Genomic DNA, 6,000 nt, shown 5'->3' with positions numbered 1-6,000 from the left:
CTTATGAACTAAACCTTTTTGTGGTTCCTTTACTAAAACCATTCAGAAAATATTTAGATTGACAATATAAATAAATGATTATATAAATAAATAAAATTTTTAAGTAGATCTTTAATTTTTAATGTAGACTGAACAAATATTTCTTGATCAACTATTTTGATTAGGGAATAAACTTTTCAAAATATTTATTAATTTTTGCCCTTTTTCCAAGGAGAGTTTTCCACATGAATCTTCTCCCAAAAATAGATTTTACGTTAAGAACTTTCAACACTAGAGGCTCTTCTCTGCTGTCGCTCTGTTTAGTCTCAGCACCTATCTGAGTATTCCTATGGCTAGGAATCAGAAAAACATTCCCTATTGGAGAATGTCTCCAGGCCAGGGCGAAAGCAGAGAAAAAGTCAGGGCTTTTGCAGACAGAAGATTCCTTGACCACCTTCTGCCCCACCCCCTCAACAGACCATGTCCAGGCAGAGCAACATAAGAAGAATTCCCTTGAGTTTCCCATTACCTCGCTAATGCTGAGGCACAGGAACTACATCCAGTTGGTGGAAAAGGAAACAAACCTTTCCAGCAGACTGGTATGTAGCTGCTACCAACAAATTCTAGTGTTTCCAAGTATTAGAACCACCACTGACTTCTGGGGAGCTACACACAATTATTTTACAGAGTGTAATTCTCTAGCCATATTCCATTAGCTGGTTCCTGTACAAGGTGATAATAATCATTTGAGTTATTCACATTTGAGTTGCCCTAGATAACCTATTTCACTTTATAACCTAAAGAACTCTTTTAGGAAATAATTCAATCACCAGAGTATCTTTTCTAACCCCTCTCACTGCTGACTGGAAAAAGGTTCTAACACTAGAGTGGAAGGATGGGAGCAAATATATTAATTCAGTTTTACCTGAAGGAATCAGAAAAACATAACATTTAGATGCCAATGAAGTGGGTTTTCTCACTATTTGACTACAACCCACAGGATAATATATTTGGATAATATATTTTATGTCATGAACCAGTAAATAACCATAAAAATTTTTATATAACTGACATAAAAATTCATGAAATAATTCTTCTTACTATGAAGCATCACGCCTGTGATTTTTTAAAAATTCTATTATATTTTAATTTTGAAATTTTTTAAATGTTCATTCAGAAACCAATAAATTTTTTGCCTCAGTTAATATAAATCCCTAGTGTTTTAACTTGCTCTATATGGCACTAGGGATAATTTTTTAAAAACTTAACACTTAATAAATCACTTCAATAATACGAATCAAATGATTTTTAATTCTCGGGTACACATCTCCCTACATGTTCACTGTAACAGTTTTGTCATAAATCTATATTTATTTACCCATAAACATTGCTATTTAGCATCCTTCTTGCAGAAATACATTTCAAAAAAAGTCCCCAAGAGTCAATGCAATTGCTACATCTATGGTCAGCCCCTGGCCAGCCCCGCAGCCTTCTTCTAAAATGACAACCCCTTCTCTCTACCTACACAAGTCAGGAGGAGACTCCCATATGAAGCTAACCCAAGATCCAAAGTGCATACCCAACCAAAGAGGAATCAATTCTTTGGCTGGGAGCTAAGTCACATTAATGCCTGAATGAGAGTGAAAGTCCCCAAACAATGCAGAAGCTGCCAGAGGAATGCTTTCTAAGGCCCTTTTCTTTATTTGTTTGGGGGGTGTGTGTGTGTGTGTGTGTGTTCTGATTCGCCATTTTTTAAATTAATTAATTTATTTTTAATTCTTTAATGTCACTGCATATTTGACCCCTTTTACCCCATCTACCACCCTCCTCTCCGATTCACCATTTTTAAGCTAGTTTAGGTTTCTGTTACTTGATCATCAACAAATTCTGACAACAGAGAATTCAAAAGATCATTGCATTTATGTAGATAAATTAATTCCAAATAATAATGAATTTTTCTAGAGTCTACATGCTCATAATAAGAAAATATGTCATTTACCAGGCAAGAAAATTTGAGTATTGTGTTCTAATTTATTAATTTTTATTATGTCTAAAAAGTATAACTAGTAAATGAGTTCCATAGTTTATTACTTTTTAAAAAATATCATATTTTATATAGACTCCTTTATTCCTAATGAGTTATTACTTAAATATTTAGCATATAACTTCTGAAATCAAGTTCTCACTAACATTTTCACTGAGACATTTAAACCATTTAAACCACCCATCTGTTCTCTTATTTGCACAGACTGTTAAACTGCACACTAACCATCTGTCTTTTTAGCTGGTGCAGAATGATTCACTAAATACACAACGCTCAGTTCACTAGGATTTTATAATCCAAAATAACATTAGAAAAGTTAAGAAGTACCCAGATACTTTTCTTTATCAGATATAGTGTATAACAACCTGAAGAAGACTAGTACAGCCAAAATCGAAATACCAACAGCTATCAGTGGTCATTAACACAAACTAGAAAAAAATTAATGCCTTTGAAAACATCTAAGGCATTAATTTATTATCATTAAAATAACATTACATTAAAATAAAGATAATAACAAATACTTTAAAAACAGCTTTGAATTGAAACCTGAATTTAGGGGTATGTTTTAGTAGGGGGTTTTTTGGTATGTTTGTTTTTGTACTCTACAGCCCACATACACATGTGCATTTGGTTATAAGGTGTACTTGTGCATTCACATGATCGATAGATTGATCTATGTATATTTCCCTCCCACCCTCCCGAAACAAGTTTCAAAAACATGCTCACTTGGCATGATTTAGAGAGAAATTTTATTATACACTTTTACTGATTCATTTTAAGTAGATATTTAGGGTCCCATCGGAACTATATGAATAAATTCAAGAAATAGTAAGACTATGAAAAGCAAAGTTACAAATAAAATTTTAAAAATTCCATTCTCTTAACAAAATATAATGCAAAAAGCTACATTGCCACATAAGCTTTTTGGCTCAAAATATCTCAGATGATTATTACACTTTCTTAACCACATTTGAGCTGAAAATTCAAAGTGAATAAATTCTTATCAACAGAAACAGAATTATACTTCTATTACTATATGTTTTTGTGGGTTTGGGGGTTTTTGTTCTTGTTTTTATTTTTAATGATGAGAAGCATTGAGTAGAGTATGGTTCTATGTGTAAATTAACAGAGAAGGAGAAAATCCAATTTTTCCTCACATAATGAAATTCACAAAAGATTGAATTATAATTCTTTTGTCAGCACTTGTTGACAAATCTGTTTAATGTTTGTAGTAACAGAGTGTACATACTACATGTCATGCCATAAACAATATTTTGAGGTTAGCAAAACTCAATTATATAAGTTTGACATGTACAAGAGACAAGCTAGACTACTAGTTAAGCAAGTCTAGTAAGTCAAGTATTTTTTATTATAAACTTTTAAAGTGTTTACCATTTGTTAAATATTATGGTGAAAAGCCTCCTGATAATAAATGAGAAGTGACTATTTTCCAAAAGTAAAGTGCCAGCAAGTAGACTCTGATTTGAATAACTAAACATTCTACCATTTTACATTTTTCCTTTCTTTCAAAGTATTCTTTCTCAACTATACATTTTTTTACCTATTACTGTGAGCAAGAAGAAAATGAATGGGAATTCATCTTGGGCCAAATGTCTACCTGTGTTTCTTTTCCAGAAGTTAAAATTCAAGTACAACATGTAGGAAAAATGAATGAGCTTCCTATTTTAATCAGTGTTGTACTGACAGTAACAAGTCAAAAAGTCAGTTTTTGTCTCAGCTTCTCCTTTGATTAGCTGTGCAACCCAGGCAAGTCATTTAACCTGAATTTTAGCTCCTAATTTTTAAATCTGGGAGTTAAATTATCTGCTCTTTTCAATACATTGGGTTGTGATGGAGATCGAATGGCAGAGAACTGTAAAAATGTGCCGTTAATAGTGAAAGCTAAAAAGGGATCAAATTTGGAGAGCTGAAAAAAAAAACCTTTTGATCATCTGCTCCTATAAGGCATTAAAAAATACAGGAGGTTAAAGAGCAAGCTCTCTCACTCTAAGCAACACCATTTCCTTGCATATAGTGATTGCTAGATTCAATTGACCCATTGTCTTTTACTAACCTATAAATTGGATGACATACTATGTGCAAAACTTCATTCTACAATGTAACAAAGCTATGAATGGGGGGATTCTGGGTGGCTGGGATAAGGGTAGCAGCATAATTCTGAATCTCTCACATATCATCTAAAATGTGATTTAAAAAAGAAGAAATACAAATAAAACCTGTACCCTCATCATAACTAATAGGCAAAGAATGTCCAAATTTTAAATATTTGAGTATATGTATTTTAACCGAGAGCAAAGAATGTCCAAATTTTAAATATTTGAGTATATGTATTTTAACCGAGAGCAAAGAATGTCCAAATTTTAAATTGTCTATGGTAGAAAAATAAGCACTAAATCTTTGCAAATGATCTCTCACCCTTCCACTGTAAGCCTCATGGACACCAAGGGCTGTTCTGGGAAGAAGAAATAAAAAAAAAAAAAAGAAAAGAAAAATGCTCTAAAGAGAGAAGAGAAGAACTAGCCATATGCTTAAGACTGATATAAAACCACTGTTAGAAAAAGAAGGTCTGCTCTACATGTGAAAATACTGAAAAAGTGTAATGATAGATTACAGAACTGACTACAAGAAAAGGAGCTAAAAATGCATGTGAAAAGCAAGGGAAGCAGTCTTAGAAAGGTAACACTTCAGAGGCAGAAATGATTAAAATGAAGGAAATTTAGAAACTGTGAAGGAGACAAAGAAGCAAGAGAGGAAAACTTAAAATCCTACAGGGAAAAAAATGCAAATAAAAATAAGTAAGAAAAAGGACACAAATTTTTGTCAAGAACATGAAAAGTATGGAACTTTACTCTACTTGCAAGCAAACAAATTAGCCTGCCTCAATTTCATGGATTTGGGAAGAAGACACAAAGACTCCTGGGACAGAGATAAGGACAGTTTATTTCTCACAGCGGTATTAACAGTAGTTGCAATATCATCATTTGTGGGGGGAAAAATAATAAATAAAGTCAAAAATAAACAGATGAACTAGTAGAAAATATATGCACCATGTATAACAGAAAAGGAGCTATTTGTTGTAATATATTAAAAAAATTCTTAAAATTTTAAGGGGAAAAGACCAAAACTCAATAGAAAAAATGGACAAAACACAATTCACAAAATAATAAATACTCTAAAATGGCCTTTAAACATATAAACTGATGGTCAACTTTACTCTCTCATTCAGAAAAAAGAAATGCAAATTAAAATTAGAAGATGCTATTTCTCACCTACCAAATTGGCAAACACTCTGTTTTTTGGCAAAGGCATGGAGATACAGATACTCATACATTTCTGGTGGAAATGTAAATTGATAGAATCCTTATAGAAAGAAATCTGGCAATATCTAACAAAACTACACATACGTTTATCTTTTAACTCTACAATCACACTTTTAGAAATTTATGATTAAGATATTCCTCCAATGATTAAAAATACCCACAAGCACAGGTTATTTATGGCAGTAGTGTATATACTGTAAAAATCAGAAATAAACTGCATATCCATAATAGCAAAGTACTTGAGTAAACTTATAATGAAGTACTATGCAGCAGTTATAAAGTATGTGAAAGAAATCCACATACTAAAATATTGTAGTTTTTTTATGATACAATATCAAGTAGAAAAGCAAAGTAAAAAAGAATATCATAATATGTTAGTTTGTGTGTAAGAAAAAAGAAAAATTTTAAAAGATATAGTTATCTAAGTATATAGTTTTGTACAGTTCTGACTTTTGGAACCATTAATGTAGCAAACAAAGAAACAAAATCAATAAGGATAAGAGTAGGAAAAAACAACTTAAAATGGGATATGACAGAAGCAAATGAACCAAACTATATTTCAGTGAATAATGTAACCACACTGAAAAGAATGAAAAAGAAAAGAATTAATCTAAATAACTTCGGAAAAACAACATT

General features: G+C 31.8%; 1 protein-coding gene across 4 annotated transcripts in view; it reads right to left on the bottom strand.

Annotated features, from left to right (window-relative positions):
• The window catches only part of FER (FER tyrosine kinase), a 404,440-nt gene that overhangs the window by 320,497 nt on the left and 77,943 nt on the right, over window positions 1-6,000 (bottom strand). The window lies entirely within an intron of this gene.

The sequence above is a fragment of the Pteropus vampyrus genome, unplaced genomic scaffold, assembly GCF_000151845.1.
Source record: "Pteropus vampyrus isolate Shadow unplaced genomic scaffold, Pvam_2.0 Scaffold106, whole genome shotgun sequence".
Taxonomy (NCBI): Eukaryota; Metazoa; Chordata; class Mammalia; order Chiroptera; family Pteropodidae; genus Pteropus; species Pteropus vampyrus.
Note: the sequence above shows the minus strand (reverse complement) of the source record. Positions and strands in the feature narration are given on the sequence as shown.